The sequence below is a fragment of the Rhipicephalus sanguineus genome, chromosome 9, assembly GCF_013339695.2.
Source record: "Rhipicephalus sanguineus isolate Rsan-2018 chromosome 9, BIME_Rsan_1.4, whole genome shotgun sequence".
Lineage (NCBI taxonomy): Eukaryota > Metazoa > Arthropoda > Arachnida > Ixodida > Ixodidae > Rhipicephalus > Rhipicephalus sanguineus.
The window spans coordinates 44,724,987-44,742,533 of record NC_051184.2 but is presented as its reverse complement, the minus strand read 5'-3'; the positions used below and the strand labels follow the sequence as shown (position 1 = coordinate 44,742,533).

The window sequence follows — 17,547 nt, the reverse complement described above, 5'->3', positions numbered from 1 at the left end:
TCGCGTCGAAAAAAGCGCGTCGGGAAAGCGCGTGCGAGTGGTCGTATTGAATTTCTTTTCCAACCTCTTCAATCGAATCGACCCGTCATGCGCATGCACCGATCGACGACAGCAACCGCTAGTCGGGCGAAAAAAAAAAGAGAAAAAGAAGACACAAAACCGAAAAATGTCAAAAAGAAGGAAGGAAAGAAAGCAAGAACAACCTCGAAATACGACACCAGACGGCGTAACCGCCGACTGCAAAGGGAGGTGACTCGACTCTGTTACATACGGTTCAATCGTTGCACGGCTTGGCAAACGTTAGCCTCCTCGACGCTACAGCTTTCATTCTTTTTTTCTATGCACACTGATTCTAAGGACCACTTTCCAAACGCTTATTTCTAAGTCCTTTCCTAGACGCGTTCCTTTCACTTTATTTTTCTTCGCCTCAGTATGTTTTTGTGCGTGCTTTAATGGATCTCCGATTTCTACGCGCAACTTCGGAACCGGACGTTTTATTCCCAATTGTATTCCTATACACCGTCGCCACCGCAGGCCACGCCGCAACGAGAGACAGATCCATAACTCACAAGCGCGGGTCCCCGTCTCACCAGCGTCGGGCACGCACTTGAATCGTTGCGTTTCCGGTAAGCGAATAAAAGAAGACTCGCCTAGAAACACCGCCCGTTTTCGATATTTAAACAAGGCTACATACCCGGCTCGTTGCACGGTTGCAACACAAAGAAACGTCGAAGCTATCGACGGGTTCCTAGAAAAAAAGAAAATGTTACGTCAAAAAAAAAATGTCACTACAAAAACTGGGAAACGACCGCAGAGAGCACGTTGGAATCGCTAATGCCTCCTCCATATTTATATATTTTATATTTTTGACGAATGGCTAATGGAAAAGAAAAGCAATAAAAGCGCTTTAAATGGACTCCTCTGCCCACGCTTCCGCTGCTGCACCGATGGCCCGAACGAAAACAAGCTTGAAATGCATGGCAGACATGCAAAGCAGAGTCCAGTATTGACACGAAACCAATCGGGACTTTCCGCTTCAAATATTCATGCCGCAGCGTACACGCAAAGTAAAGTACGACGCGGGTAAAGAGGCACTGGAAGTATACTGCTATTCGGAAAGAATATGCTGTTGTACTTTACGCCGCCAGGAGCGAACGAACCACGGCGGCAAAATAATAGGTACCCTGAATAGGTGTAATATTTCAACAAACTTTGATTGAAGCGCATTCAAGAGATAGGTGTGACGGCCCTTCTCAACTTTAATAAAGGGCATTGCATGATAACGAATGGGTGGGCAAGTTGGTTTGTGTTCACAATTATGACAAGGCGATTCCTCTTTGTGGTTCCTCCATGTGTATTCGTTGTCTAGCGCTGCCTTACCAAAATTATTAAGGGGCTTCTAACCAACCTCCGAAAAGCACAAAGAACTGTCGAGGTCTTCACTCCTGGAGTTGACTCTCTTTTTGCCACAATTTGTGACACCAAACGTGCGACTTGCGTGGCGTCACTAGGGAACAAGCTCTCGACTCGTTCGCATACGATATATGTCAGCTGTGATTTGTCTGGTACCATGCTTCATCATTCAGCCGCACGCCCGTTCTATTGAGTCGTCTCGATTTGCTGTCACGCGCGATCGTACTGATTTTGCCTCGTATTCTGGGTTTTGTTGTGTACTTAAATACTGCAGTCGGTGGAAGATGACTAGACTCCATGATTGAACGATTAGAGGACCTCCAAATTCAGAACGTATTACCGGAGGGTTAAGCGTGCCGTACTTCGCGGCCTGACCTTGAACGCTTTCAGTCGCACACAGAGCGCACGTCATCAGGGGCGCGATAGGATCTGATCACACTCGGACAGTGTATGAGAGTTACGGTGCGGATTACATAAATGCCATCCGTAACAAAACCAAGCAGGATAGTCACGTAAAGGACACATTGCTGCATAGTGACTCACTTTGAGGGAAAGCCCTCTTACGCCCGTTCAGAGGGACGCAGTTGGAAATAACAAAACCGAAGTGAAACCTGTTTACTGAAGAGCCTGTCGTCTTAAAATACAACCGACACGCAAAACGTGTTCATTGTAGCATTCTTCACACTGTAGAAAGTATATTTTTTACAGGGTCAGGAACGCCTGCGGCCGTCCGCAGCGTCTACCAGCTAACGTTAACGAAGCTGCTGAGCAATATATATATATACATATACATATATATATATATATATATATATATATATATATATATATATATATATATATATATATATATATATATATATATATATATATATATATATATATATATATATATATATCGGTACAAAACATTGTTATGAGACCTATAGTGTTATATAACCCGTGCTCTTTAAAAGAAAGATAGTGATTGCACACCGATGCTCAGAGAAGTTTATTAAAGCTTTTACTAAATTAATTGTCATTTTCGTGCGAGAAATTATGCAAGAAAAAAACTTCGAAAACCCAAGCAAAGAAAAAAAATCTATTTCCTAAGTCATCATTTTTTAGCTTTTTCTTTCGTATGCAACAAACTCATAAAACTGGATGCAATGGTTGCTGTGGAACACGATATCTGCGTTCCCAGGTACCGGAGCTCAAGTTCCTCCATAATAAAAAAGCCTTTGCAAAGCAACGAAGTTGCAGCGAGGACTTTAAAGCAACTGAGGGTTCCCGCAGAGCTCATTACTGAGGCGCGGCGATTGTAACAAGACATTTTGCTGCATTTTATTATCAGGTGGCAGCTCGAAAATCACTTCATGTGTCTTCTCCTTGATGTGCCCATCAGGTTCGGCGATTCACGGGCGGCCATGAAGATACAATACTCATCATAATGTATTAAGCGCAGCATCAGTAACTACAGATCCATAATGAGAAATACTGATAGTGCTATTGCCGTCATCGCTAATCATCTCCAACGAACGAATGTCGCATACTATGCGTCCTGCGTTGCCCCCATCTCAGGTCAGATCAATTAACTTTATTGATTGCCCTGCGAATTGGTGGGATTGGCCTGGATCCCGCCTAGGCTTTGGCCAAGGATTGCTGGCCCTTGGCTCTTTATCATTTTTTTTATTTTTATTCGTGATCGACCTATGTTCATCCGACGTAAGTGAAGGAACTAAAGCTATCATTTTAAAGACGCAAGCACATTTGATTAGCAAAAGGCTGTTCGATTCCAGATTCTACAAGCGCGGCAAGCATTCTTAGGACGTTCCATGGTAGTTGGACTCATCACATTTAAAACATAATGATCTAAAACTGTGCCGACCATAAAGTAAGTCCTTTTTCACATTTTAAACGAAGATAAACGCTATAAGGGTGAAGGAAACCAGCACATGAACCAGAAAAACGTAAAGCATGCTTTTCTGCGCACATTGTGTGAATGAGGCGAAGCAGCCTTACAAAGATGCAGTACGCACCTCATAGAAACAAGTGAGGTCGCAACTTCGCAGATTTTATTACGGCGAAAGCCTTAGATGCCTCATCAAACGCGAAAATTTACCGGCGTCTCACGTCGGCGGCGTCAACAGGAGTGATGCAAAAAATCATCCCGCGATGACGTCATCACGACGTCACACAAGCCAGAATCTGTGACTTCATTATGACGTAACATTGCCGCCACATGATAACGTCATCATATGAATCTTAGCTTGGTCAACGCTGGGCCGATCACGGAGGCAGTGCAAAACCAGGTGAGGTGCGGAAAGCTTTCGGAGGGTGGCGGCGCAGGAACAATAGATGCAACTGATAAGAAAAGATGGCATTCACCTTCCAGTCGTCTCAGGCGTGTGCATAAGAGACCATGCGAGTTTTTTACTATATCAATTGTATGGACACTCGAGGCGGTTTCTTGCCGTTGCCGTCATGTTCCGTATAAAGTCCGAGTCGACAACATCGCCCCGCACGTGACATGTTTTACGTCCGAGTTAAAGCTCGCCAGCGCTGCCGAACACAGCGGCTGTGGAAGACATGGAACACTTGTAAATAAATAAATAAACGCGCCGGCCGTCTCCCTCGCGTGAAAGGCGCACAAGGGGAGTACAGAGAGACAGACAGAAGGAAGGATGCGGTTGAGCCGAAGCCAAAGTCTTGGCTCCGACTCGATCTCCGATAAGGGCACCGACCTGATGCTTACACCTGGTTCACATTGATGAAAAGCAGGAACAGAACAGAGACGTGTACGACATTGGACTGCAAGCGAACTTGCGATTTCTTTTAGGTGGGAAACAACGCACGCCAATTCAGCTCGTCTGTCGGACTGAGGAGCGTCGCGATCGGAGCCCTCTAGTAACCATATATGTGCGATCTAAATGCTGTAAGAACTACGAAACGGCCTTGTACGAAGGAATGGCACACGCGACACGACTGTAAATGTTATCAATGCAAAAAAAGATAGTGAGTCTGTGGGAGGGACACATGCACAAGCTTTTTCGCAGTTCCTCAAGGAAAGCTTTGCTCTCTCTATCATTCTGGTCCCATAGAAACCCACACCTGCCAAAGTTGTCGCGGAATATTTCGAGAGCGGCACGCTGACGCGACTCGGCACGCATAGCTCGTTTGACGGAAAAGAGGAAGGTCGATTCACGTCAGAAAGAACGCAGGCAGCTCACCGCGCCAGAATCAATGTGCCGTTTTCTGCTTCCTATCACGCGCTTTCAAAACTCTTTATTTTTTTCTTCAACGTTTTCTATTACGCGTACTGCCATACTACTGAAGCCACGGTGTCGCAGCCATCAAACTGGACGCTCTATCATTTCGCACGAACGGCAGTGGTGCGCACGGCTCGCTGTCGAGACGAAGTGGGCGGACGCGCGGCTTCAAACCGAGCGCTTTGCGTGATTTGAGCTGTGCGTGCGACGTTGTACAGTACAGCGAGGCGTTGTACACGAAGAGTTTGCCTGTCACGTATACCCGGTCCGTCGAGTACGTCAGTGAACCACGGGGTACGAAACGTCCGAAAACGAGACGTCTGAAGGGTTATAACCGTATCGACTGGCAACCGTGATTACGAAAACGAACAAAACTACGCCGTGTACTTGACGCCCATTTTTATCGCTACAACAGCTCGAAACTCCGAACGGGCTTCGCCAAGTCCGTCCGGCTGTCCCTTGCGTTACGCTCGATACAGAGTGTCTCGTCGAACTGAACTGCCGTTCGTCGAAGGAAGGAAGGAATTTGGTGAAGCAGCGAACAAAGGACACAAGAGCGCACACATTAAAGATGGCGCGAGCACCAGTGCTTGTGTTTATATCATATTCATGTGTGCGTGCCTGTGTCCTTTCTGCGCTGCTTGATAAAGTATCATGGCTCACAATCTAGCCCATTAGTACACACGAAGGAAGGAAAAAAAGGCAGGGTTGTGAACCGGTTTAGAATAACCGGTATGCTACCCCTCACTGGGGAAAGGGACGGGTGAGTTTGAAAAGTTAGAAGAGTAAAGAAAGTGAGAGAGAGGAAGCCCACACAAATACATGACGTCACAGTCCATCAGTCTTGTGCGGTATATGGAATCACTATCGGTCTACAGCTGCCAGTGCAAGTCTATTGTCCGTAAAATTTTTTAGCAATACCTTCGTTGCCTTCATAACTTTTCTGAATGACATTCCAGGATGGTTGCTAGCGACATCGGTCTGTGGTCAAGGAGAGCGAGAGTGGCAAGAAGCTTCTCGTGCTATATTAGCGGACGATGTTGTACTGTTTAAAAAAAAGCTCTAAACTGCGTTAGCAACGTCGCTTTGTACTTTCCGTGACGATAACAACAACACATGTCATGGTAAATTCGACGTGGTAGTCACGACACCTTCAAGACGCCTTCTCCCATTCTGACCTTCACTTTCACTAAAATGCGAATAAGCTTTGAAGACAAATTTAAATACTGGGTTCTCACACACCATAGTCACGATATCAATGTGAAGGCACGCCGTAGTGAAATACTTGAAGAAAATCTCGCGAGCGTGGATTTAGGTCCATGTGGATATTCACACGGCCACAGGTGGCCGAGAATATTCCGGGAGGCATGCGAGGTTATGTCTTGCTTGCTCTTAATATTATAGTTATTGGTGTCTTAGTTTCTACGATATGATTATGAGGGAGGCTGTAGTGGAGGGCTCCGGAAATTTCGACCACATGTGGTTCTTTAAAGCGCGCCTAAATCTGACCACACTGACCTCTAGAATTTCGCCTCCATCGAAATGCTGCCGCCGTGGCCAAGATTCGATCCCGCGACCTTCGGGTCAGCAGTCGAGCACCATAGCCATTAGACCACCATGGTGGTTGGTTGCTTGCTTGCTCTAGGGGTACATTGTAGTCGAAAAAAACAGTTTCCGTAGTTCATTCTGTACGGAACACTATATATTCACTCGTTGCTTATCTCCTGGTTTTGTTTGCGGTGAAGTAGAAAACGGTTTCAGTCAGAGCTTTAGAAGCTTCAAGTTGTTCCCGGCAACCCCGGTACCAAGACGAATACGACGTGCAGCATGCAGACGACCTTATTCCGTAACCATCTACACGAGCAAGATGAAAGAAATTAGATTAAAAAAAGTGCCGATATGGCAGAGTCGTGCGCGCTAAAACAAACGAATCGCTCGGTGCATTACGATAATAAAAAAATGCCCCTCGGTGAGCTCAGACCATGCGCTGAGAAAGGTAGGGGGGGGGGGGTAGATTTTGTTGATGGCGCTGTCACCGACCGCTCGCGTGCCCTTATCGCCGCCAGGGGCCGCAACATGTTCTCAATTTCATTACTGAGGAAAACGAAAGAGAGAGAGAAAAACGGTGTACGCATGCGCGGGGTATTGCCGGCGGCGCTCGCGTGAAAAATGCGACCGGGTTGCCGAGTGGACAGTTGATACCGGCGGGCGCAGGCTTCGGCAAACAAAAAAGCGGACGCGGACTCTCGCTATCAATCACTTTGGCTGCTGGCGCGTTTATATCTGGCTAAAATAACCGATGAAAAATAGCGAGCTATTGTAATGAAGAAAGAAGAGGAACGGAGGTGAGCGTAGATAAAGAAAACATATGCGACGAGGTCGGTATAAACAGGCGCGATAACCTCCAAGTGCCCGCCAAGATGATGAGCAACTGGAGGCACAGGAGAGCTAAGGAAAGATAGGTGCGTCAATCTATAATGCGGCCTTTGAGGAGGCACTGAGTTTCATCCTTATTAAAGAACAACGTGAATTTTATATATACCCCGATGTAAGAGGTGTCAGACAAAATTACATTTCGGAGTTTTACGCGCCAAGATCATAATATAACAAATACTCACAGGGTCCCTTATGCATTCGCCTAAGACGACTAGAAGGCGAAAGCCATCTTCTTCTTCTTCTCAGCGGATTGTATTGATCCTCCCCCGAACCCCTCCGAAAGCTTTCTACACCTAAGGTGCGTTTGCACGGCCTCCAGGATCGGAGGCATTGCAAGTTTTCTGCACCTCACGTAGCTTTGCACTGCCTCCGTGATCGGCCCTCCTTTCACCAAGCGACGATGTCATGCGATGGCGTCATCATGTGACGTCATGATGATGCAAGAGGTTTTGACTATCTGTGAAGTCATGATGACGTAATGTGGTGATGTCGTCATGCGATGAGGATTTTTTTTTTCGCATGACTCGTGTTGACGCCTCCGACACCGCGGACGCCGACGGTCAATTTTCGCGTTTGACGAGACATCTAAGGCTTTCGCCTTAATAAGTGTCGGGGTTTTACGTCCCAAAACGACGATATGATTACTAGAGACGCCGTACAGTGCAGGGCTCCGGAAATTTCGACCACCTAAGGTTTTCGAACGTGCACCTTAATCTAAGCGCCCGGGCCTTTAGCGTTTTTCCTCCATCGAATGAATGAATGAATGAATGAATGAATGAATGAATGAATGAATGAATGAATGAATGAATGAACTCTGATTCTCTTCTAGTTCACACTTTCCAAAGCCTTATGAGCGCCTGCATGTTTCTCGAAGCGAAATGTCTATCTCACCGACATTATCGATTGCAAGACCACGAGTGCCACAGAAAGCCAAAAACCCTCTAACGGCCTCTCGACAACAGCGTCCTGAGTTGGCGCTACGCGCCCCGTAGCGCGTCGCGACGCCAAACAATCCCAACCGCGGCGGAAATAACCTTTTTTCCCTCTCTTCCCCCATTTCTCATATTTGTTTTCTCAAAGCTCGCACTTCCGTTTTCTTCTTCCTTCCTTCCTATTACCTTACACATCCATCTAGCACTCCTCAAGCCCATTTCCGGTCCGCCGAATACCCAAACGTTTTCGCCGCCGGTCAAATCGAAACAACGCCGGGCCACCGCCACCACGTGCGCCTCCTCTATTATGCAGAGCTTTCCCCACGCAACTATAAACAACGGACTGTATATACACTCGCGTTCGAACGCAAGTTCTGCGGCGCCTGTGAGTTCGCGTCACTCTCAGGGACTGTTAAGATTTCCGCTCTTCTGAATAAACAGCTCATAAATGATGAACGCGAGGCGGCCACGACCGACGGCTGCCGTAGATTGCCGCACGAGGTCGCCCCAAGCGCATGCAGGATGTGGTACAGGTATATATCGAGTGCGCAAGAAAAAAACAGATACAGCGCGTTGCTATAGATGACTTTTGGTAAGACGTACTTAAAGCGAGGCTCATTTCCTGCCCAGTGACTCCGCGATCTCATACTCGGAACCTCCATTATTTTGCCTATACACAGTACAGAAGACAATCTGGAAGAAATCCAGCCCGTGTAGGTTATTACAGCGAACCCGTCTAATGCTCTACACGTCCGAAACAGTTGGATCAGAGAAAAGAGAAAGCACAGAGCAAAAAAAAAAAAAAAGAAGAAGAAGAAGAAGACGGAATCCACTTCCCACTAAAGAATCACTCTCTCTTTCTCTTTCTTCTTCGATACCTGGACTTCTCGCGCTCAGTCATTGGAGCCACATCTTAGAGTAAACGGTCGATAAGATCGAAGCAATGAGTACGGGCAGCGATCATTTTGTTCTCACAAGCGACAAAAACACTATAACGTTTAGTGCTGCGTCCAAGCAACGGCGCACGCAAACGTGTAGACCACCTTTCCAAGGTTTACCTCTTCTTTCTTGCAAGCGAGAAGGTAGTCGCCTATCGCAAGAAGTGAGGAGGAAGGGGAGAAAGAAGAGGAGGAGGGTAATAGTGCGTGCTAAGGAGTGAGTGATGGGTTACGACATTTTCTGTTCACAAGAGAAAGAAGGCTAATATATTCGCAGATCTCGGAAACGTATAAGGCCAACGTTTCTCTTTCTTTTGGTCATTCTAGGCTTAGTCTTTTCGTATCGTAGGGCGAACCCGTTTGCGGCCGCCTTTTTTTTTTTCCTTACCGTATCTCACCACACTGTGCCTGTAGCGCAGGCAATGTTTGTTCGCGCACGCGAAGCGTGCGTACATGCGCATATAACCCACGACCTGCCGCTTCGGCCCTGCCCTGCCCGGCTCGCGTCAAATGTTTGCCTTTGATCATACCTCGGGAACACGCCACAGAAATTGATAACTCGGCGAGGCAATTTGTGTGTATGTGTGTGTGAGGCCGACGTGCGCGCTTCGGGGGGCAATGCATGATGACGCATAAGACGCATAACGCACAACGCAACGCCGATGTTGTGCGCTTGTATGCTACACTGCGTTTGTACGTCACACACACACACACACACACACACACACACACACACACACACACACACACACACACACACACACACACACACACACACACACACACACACACACACACACACACACACACACACACACACACACACACACACACACACACACACACACACACACACACACACACACACGCACGCACGCACGCACGCACGCAGTGCGTCTGAGAGTCTGGACAAGGCTATATACTACACAGTGTCCATTCCCTCGAGTTCGACAACCAGGACAGACTAAAGGAAATGAGCGCAGTTTTGGGACTAAAAGCCTTGTCCGGCGAGATCGCGCGCACCAGCCTTTGATGTTTATACTGCCGCCCCGGCGGCAACGCGGGGACTTCTCGGAAAAAGCAGCGGACAATCTCCGACGGGAAGTACGTGGCGGCGTTTGAAGAGAGGCGCAGGAAATGTCTCAATATATGTATATATAGCAGGCCTGTCGTGTGCGGGGACATTATTTCAATACGGAGAGGCCCTGCGGGAAAGCATATCACAGGGCTTTCTCGATTTTTTTATTACATATACGAGTACCTCAAGACACCGATAAGGCATTACATAGGGGGGATACGAAGAAACAGGTGCGAGTACAAAAGGGGGTGAACATACACAGGTGGGAAACAACACGGAAACAAAAAAAAAATAATTTTAAATAACATATCTGTAATACTATACAATTTAATTTGCTTTGTCTTTCTTTCTCTTTTCTTACGCTTCTAGAGCTCTCTCGGGGCAATAACGAGAACTTTCGGATTGTAGAAAAGCAGCTTTCATGAATTAGGAGAAAGTGTTCACATCACCCAGCAAGAATGTAATAATAATAATAATATCTGGGGTTTAACGTCCCAGAACCACGATATGATTATGAGAGACGCCGTAGCGGAGGGCTCCGGAAATTTCGACCACCTCGGGTTCTTTAACGTGCGCCTAAATCTAAGTACACGAGCCTCAAACATTCTCGCCTCCATCGAAAATGCAGCCGCCGCGGCTGGAATTCGATCCCGCGACCTTCAGGTCAGCAGTCGAGCGCCATAAATACTAGACCACCGTGTCGTGGCCCTGCAAGAATGTGTTCACTCTGGTGGTACCCCAATGGTTAGCCCAGTTCATAGTTAATGGAACACGAGAAGACAATGAGAAGGATAAGAGAAAGGCAGGGGAGTTGACCAGGATTAAGCCCGGTTAACTACCCTGCACTGGGGAAGAGGGAAGAGGAAGGCAAGTTACTACGTCGGCGGCACCAACAGCCGTCTTTCTCTCTTACTGTCTAATAGACAAGGAGGAGGAGGAAAATGAAAACAGGAAGGACGGGGAGGTTAGCCAGTTCTCAGACCGGCTGGCTACCCTGTGCTGGGGAAAGGAGCTAAGGTGATTAAAAGATGATAGAAAAGAGATGTTACAAAAAAAAAGAGGAGAAAGAAAGAACAACAGATAAACGACACTGCTTAAGGTCTGTCTCAAAGACTAGTTGTCCTCAAGAAACGCAACGAAGCTCTCAAAGCCTTCCGTGTCGAGGACGGTCTCGGTCAGTGTCCTAAGGCCTTTTCCTCCGCTCTAATAGACAAACAGCATAAATCGAAAAACGGGCGATGCGGATGCCATCCAATAGGTTGATGATGTCTTCGACTTTCGCTTTTCACCAGTTACGCTGTTTAGGACACGAAATTTGCCGCGAGGTTTGTAGATCTCAGAGGAGCGCGTCTCAAAGGAAGTAATTTGAAAGGGAGTTTACAAGAGAGGCTAAAGTAGCAAGTACGTAGCGCGATCGAATAATGACGAAAAAGGTCCAAAGTGATTCAAGGCGGCCGCCCAATCCACAATCCTGCGAATATCAACGCTACACGAGGTGGAAGGTATAGAGAACACGATGTTGCCCGAGCAGATTGTAAGTTGGTATCCTTCAGGACACAGGAAGACGTACAGGCCAGTTTAACAAAGCGTCCCACGGTCCTTTACTCACTTATCTAAGACAACTCGAAAGCGTTAGCCACCTTCTACTCAGTTGATTGTATTGATCCCCACCCATTCCCCTGTAGGCTTTCCTGCACCCAACGTGGTTTTCCAGTGCCTCCGGGATCGGTCCACCAAGGAAAGATTTCATGTGATGACGCCATCAAGTGACGTCACGTTGTGCGTCATGGTGAAGTCACAGATTATGCCGACATGTAACTTCACGATGACGTGATCACATAATCGCGTTTTTTTTTAATCATTCATGTTGACGACGCCGCCGCCGACGGTAACTCTTCGTATCTGATGAGGCATCTAAGGCTTTCGCCGTAAAAGTGTGTTAAAAATAGGTGCCTGTGGCGTTCATATACTTTTCGTGTCACCAGTAGTCGACAGCGACTCGACGACATTTGAGAACAATGTATCGACTCACGTTTGACACTCGTTCCCTATAGCAACGGTCGCTGTTGCGACAGCTCCTTTAAGCACGACGTCCGTAGCAAGCACGAAAGATATACGCGTATAAAATCGAAATTACTGCCGAAAGCGACTGCGCAATATATAATGTGGCACAAGAGGCGAAAAGGAAAATCAAAGCGAGCGCTATCTACGCGGGCGCTTCAATAATTCAGAGCCAAACTTCGAGCCACAATTACGGGCCAAATCAAAACTGCCGTCGCCACGCTTCGTCCCGAACATGCTAATCAAAGCATCGATTGGCTTCTTTTAATAAAGACAAAGAACAGGACGACACACGCTGCTTCGAATTACATCCCTTAGTTATATCAGTGTATATATACTTCTGAATACGCCCACTATTTAGTATCGCTTCTTTAGACTATACGTATATAAAAATACGTATACGTTCTGGGCCTGACTCCGTAAATGTCGCAATGCAAATGTTATCTCCCGCCCGTTTTCTATGCCGGCAACAACCACCGCAAAGATTGTCGTTTTTTTGTCGTTGTTGTTGTTCTAAAGCCAATCGCAGTGGCACGGCATGCATAAAATCCACGCGGCGGCTACGATTAACTGCGTCGGGGCATGTACAATTTAAGCGCAAACATAGTCACCTCTTATCTACGCCACCCACCCTTCTACTCCCCCGCCCCCCTTGAAAACATAAAATCGAAATCGCCGAGTCATCACGACGTAGACGATGGAGAGGACGCATTCGATTGAAACGACGATGCAGCGGCCCGCCCTGCATCAACGTCGGAAGCCACCTCGCCGCCTGTGTGTGCGTGCGTGCGTGTGTATGTGTAAGGGGGGGGAGGGGGCAGACACTACGCAACAGCTCAATTTACTTCGAATGGAGACAAATGGTAGACGCGTACACGAAATTGAAGCTGTTCTTTGTTTGTTAGGGGGGGGGGGGGTCGCATAACAGTTGCGGGGGTAGATACACCGCAGGCTGTCAAACGAAAGACATATATATGCAGTCCGCAAACGAACATGAAAAAAACAAAACCTCGCCTAATGATGGTCTATCGGGGTCTCCGTTATGTACAGTATACCGCGATTGAAGGAGGGAGAGGAGTTCGGTTTGAAAGATAGGATAATACGGGGTTCGTGGAGAAGGAGACGGACTAGCCATGTGGCCCGCTAATCGCAGCGCCTATATTTGAGAACGCTTGTTCTTCGCAATTTTCGCAAATGGACGAATGGAATAGAGTATTATTATGCTGCGCGCCTGAAGCGAACGGACGGTAACATTAGTGGCAGCGATCTATGGCGAACTTCGATAAATTATTTTGTTTCATTTTAGGTATAGGAGATCGCTGTGGACTCGGCTTGTGCTTCATGAACATGGGAAAAGCAAGAAGGAACGAGAGAGGAAAGAATCAAATGTGCTAAGCGAGAGAAGGGGAGAGGGTTGAACGTGGCGGCAATGACGTGTTTTCCAACTCGTGAATGTACTTCGCGCGCTTGTACGTAGTCAGTAAAAGCATAGCCTCCGAAATTTGTTTCTGTTATGCAGAGAGACCATGCCAGTGGGGTACAAATTTGACACCGCCTGCAACATTAAAACCCTAGCATGGGGTAACCAACCAGACAATTTTCTAGTTGAGATATTCGTGTGTTCTCTCTTCCTCTAATCTTTATAATTGGCAGCCAAAAAAGTCGGAGTCATGGCATATCGTAGTTCGCATAATCACGGTGTTTGCCATCCATATATGACATTCCAAGGAGTTTAAACGCCTCAATGGAAGGGTCATCAGATTAATTTCGACCACCTGTGGGTTATTTAACATGCCCCTGAATCTTCATTCTTGCATTCCGTCCCCATAGAAATGCAGCAGCAGCGGACGGGATGCCGTCTTCAATCCAACAGACTTCTTTCGTTACGAATGCGGCCAAATGGATTCTCTGCGTTCTATATAGAGTGTAATTCCTTATAGCCGAGTTTGTCACATTCGGGTATGGATGTCTGTGCAACGGGGCAACGCAGCATCGGCGATCGTGGTCACTAGAAAACCGAGATTATTATGGCGACATTAAACGCACGCCCACGCTCCCAGCGTAGAGTTCATCGTTGTCTGGCAACATACCCAAAGCACAAAGTTGCCGCATTAGGCCATGGTTCTCGGAATGATGGGTTCCAAGTCCGTCCGGTGCCATTATTTCAAGTGTCACGATATCCTATGTTACACACACACACACACACACACACACACACACACACACACACACACACACACACACACACACACACACACACACACACACACACACACACACACACACACACACACACACACACACACACACACACACACACACACACACACACACACACACACACACACACACACACACACACACACACACACACACACACACACACACACACACACACACACACACACACAAGACGAAAGCTTATTGCCCGTAATGCCAAATTAGGAAATAATGGGCCGAAGTACTCGTAAATATATCAAAAACATGATTGATCCCTGCGTCATAGGAATCGGTACAACACGAAAGTGAACCATGTCTTCACAGGAGTGCAGTGGATTGTTTATTGTACATTGATGTATGAGAGATTGAGCAACGTGTATTGGTGCTTGGCGGCTACAGCACCGTTTGACGTGGATGCAACCACACTGACGCCTAGTGGTACATCTCCATCCCGACGACTAACGCCAAAGATTATGATTTAAGCCTTCTGGTAGCTGAGCTAGATAAGGTACACTTGGGCACATCATATGCTGAATCCCGCGCAAAAGATGACATCAACAAGCACACAACTCTGGTACTCGATATGCCTTCATTCAAAGGAGAGAAACGGCAAGATGTGCGCTCTCCAGTAAACCAGTAATAGGGTAACCTACGCCTGTGCTCATGCGTATACCACACAGCTCTTCAGGAACGCGAGGGGCGGAGTTCGTAGCTTGAGCCGTGGACGCGGGAAAGCGTTTCGCTTCCCGCTAGCATGTCTCTCGCTGCGCCGAAAGCTGAAACTACCAAAGCGCTCCCTGTCGGCGCTTATTACTGTCCCGATACAGTACTTCACCGATCCCAGGCGGCGACACCGCATCCCGCAACCAAGGTCACCATGAAAGGGAGGTGTGAGAGATATAAGGCGCGTTTGTGAAGCCTCATGCGTGAGCGTCCGTTGGACAGTGGGTAGAGCACCCGATGCCTATCGTCGCGGACCGAGAGGTCGTGGGCTCGACTCACAGGTCTTCCTGATCAGCGAAACTTCTCCTTCTGTTTTTCTTTGTCATCTGTTCGCACCCATTTTGCCGACGTCACACCCGTGACGGAAATGATGTCAGCGAAGTCCTGGCGAGCCCCAGCATAAACCAATTTCGTGTTAAAACGTGGAAATAACACAGCAAATTCTTAAGGGTACGTGAGATTACTAATCAATGCGGGAACGGTCCAGACATCAACGTCACATGCTAAGTGATCATGAAGCTGTCGAATATCAAACCTTTAGCTCTTTCTCGACAAGAAGCACAAGCTTAGTGTCCACGGCAATAACGCGAGCTTCCATTCTTCACCTAAAAAAAAACAACTGCAGCAAAGTTCCATAACAAGGGGGCGCATTCTGGCGTACACCAACTATTTTCGCGACACAGCTGGCGTCGTCCGTTCGGATCAACACACGCTTTAACGGCTTTCCGAGGGACTAATAAGTTGCGCCGTCGCCTAACGGCTCGCTCACAGCAAAACTTTTTTCACCCACATCCAGCGACAAACAAGTCGCCTGCCATCCCTCCTCCAAATATCCCACCTTCTACCCCTTCCTAAATACGTTGGTTCGTCCAGTAAGCACCGGGCACGCCGCGCCGCGTTGGGAAACAATCGAAACGTAACAAAAACTCGAACATTTTCCCCGAAGTGTAGGCAGATTGACAGGCCAGCGAGACAGGAAGGCCGACCGTAGGCGAACCCAGGCAGGCGAGCTGCAGCGTTGTCCACCCGACGGCTGGCTCCCACCGTGCCACGGTTGTTTAACTTGGCAACAAATCGCGCGAGGATAATTGAGAAAAGAGGCGTCCGCCTATGCGGGCAAATAAACGCAGAGTGTGTGAAACGAAGGAAGGAAGGAAGGGTTCGAGTGGGTTGTTGGCCAAAAAACGACGAGAAGCACGGCACGCCGTGCATGGGGGAGCAGGCCCGAACGATACGAACAGCGGCTTATGAGGAACGCTGAGCTCAAAACCTGCTTTCTTTTTCCCCATCTCCCTTTTTTGGACGCGCCACAAAATCATGCTCCCGCTACAGCAAGCACGGTACCCCCTTCTTCACCTCCTCTGGAGGCGCCTTATTAACGGCACCGGCAGCATGCACCGAACCCGGCGTCGTTCTGGGCTCGCTAGAGTTCTCCCGCCTTTTATGCTATAGGAGACCAAACTTTCCTCCCGTACCTTACCCGCCTTTTTCGGTCATCGGTTCTCGTTTTCGCTTGCTATTGCTTCCGCTAAACTCTCAGCTGCGCGTGGACAGAGGCAGAAGCGCGCTTGACAAATGCGCGTAAACGCGCGTTGTGCCTTTTGAAGCCGCTTAACGGTCCTGCAGGGCGACTCGTTACGACGAACCCCGCAGAGAAGCTCCCGTGCCTTCGGCGTCCAATTCGCCCCACCAGCTTCTAGGTAAGCTGTCCCCTTCGCGACGTAGTCCGCTTCATTAATTTTTATTCCTCCGTCCTCCTCTTCAAGGACTTGGCGAATCTGTAGCTTTCTTCGTACACCATATATAGGTTTGTCCTCAAGGCGATGCACTTTTTGTTTGGGCGGTTGCTCGCCTTTCAAAAACGAAGGGACGGCGAGATTGGAACCGGTCATTGGCATAGCCAGGGGAGAAAAGGGGGGTTGCGAGTCCAAAACGCCCCCCCCCCCCCCCAAAAAAAAAGTCGCATTTGTATGTATACGTGCACACATACAAGCACACGCATGAACGTAAGTAAAGGTTGAATAAAAACTCCCTCCGCACTTGCCCCCGGGAAGAGATTTCTCGCTACGCCCCTGGTACGACCCATTCGCTTGCTGTACGCGGTAAAGGTAAGCAGGCACTCAACAGTGCACTACTGCTGCTACTACTACTACTACTACTACTAATTATTATTATTATTATTATTATTATTATTATTATTATTATTATTATTATTATTATTATTATTATTATTATTATTAAACATAATGTTATTATTGTCGTCAATATTTCTGTCGATAAATAAAAAGTATGAATATGCAATCAACATAATACTATGAGAGACAGCGTTCACATCAAGCAAAATGTCACCATTTCAACGGCGATGGGCACAATTATGCGGCCGTGCCTTAAATTCTGAGAGCGCGTGTGCACCACCAGGGAGTGCGGATTTGCCTATTTGTTAATTTCACAGTCACGCTTAATCCCTTCCTCCATGAAGTTCTCGGCTGCAAGCACCG

At 47.7% G+C, this 17,547-nt stretch overlaps 1 protein-coding gene across 2 annotated transcripts in view; it reads right to left on the bottom strand.

Annotated features, from left to right (window-relative positions):
* The window catches only part of LOC119405078 (uncharacterized), a 354,382-nt gene that overhangs the window by 142,361 nt on the left and 194,474 nt on the right, over positions 1-17,547 (bottom strand). The gene's annotated exons all lie outside the window — the stretch shown is intronic.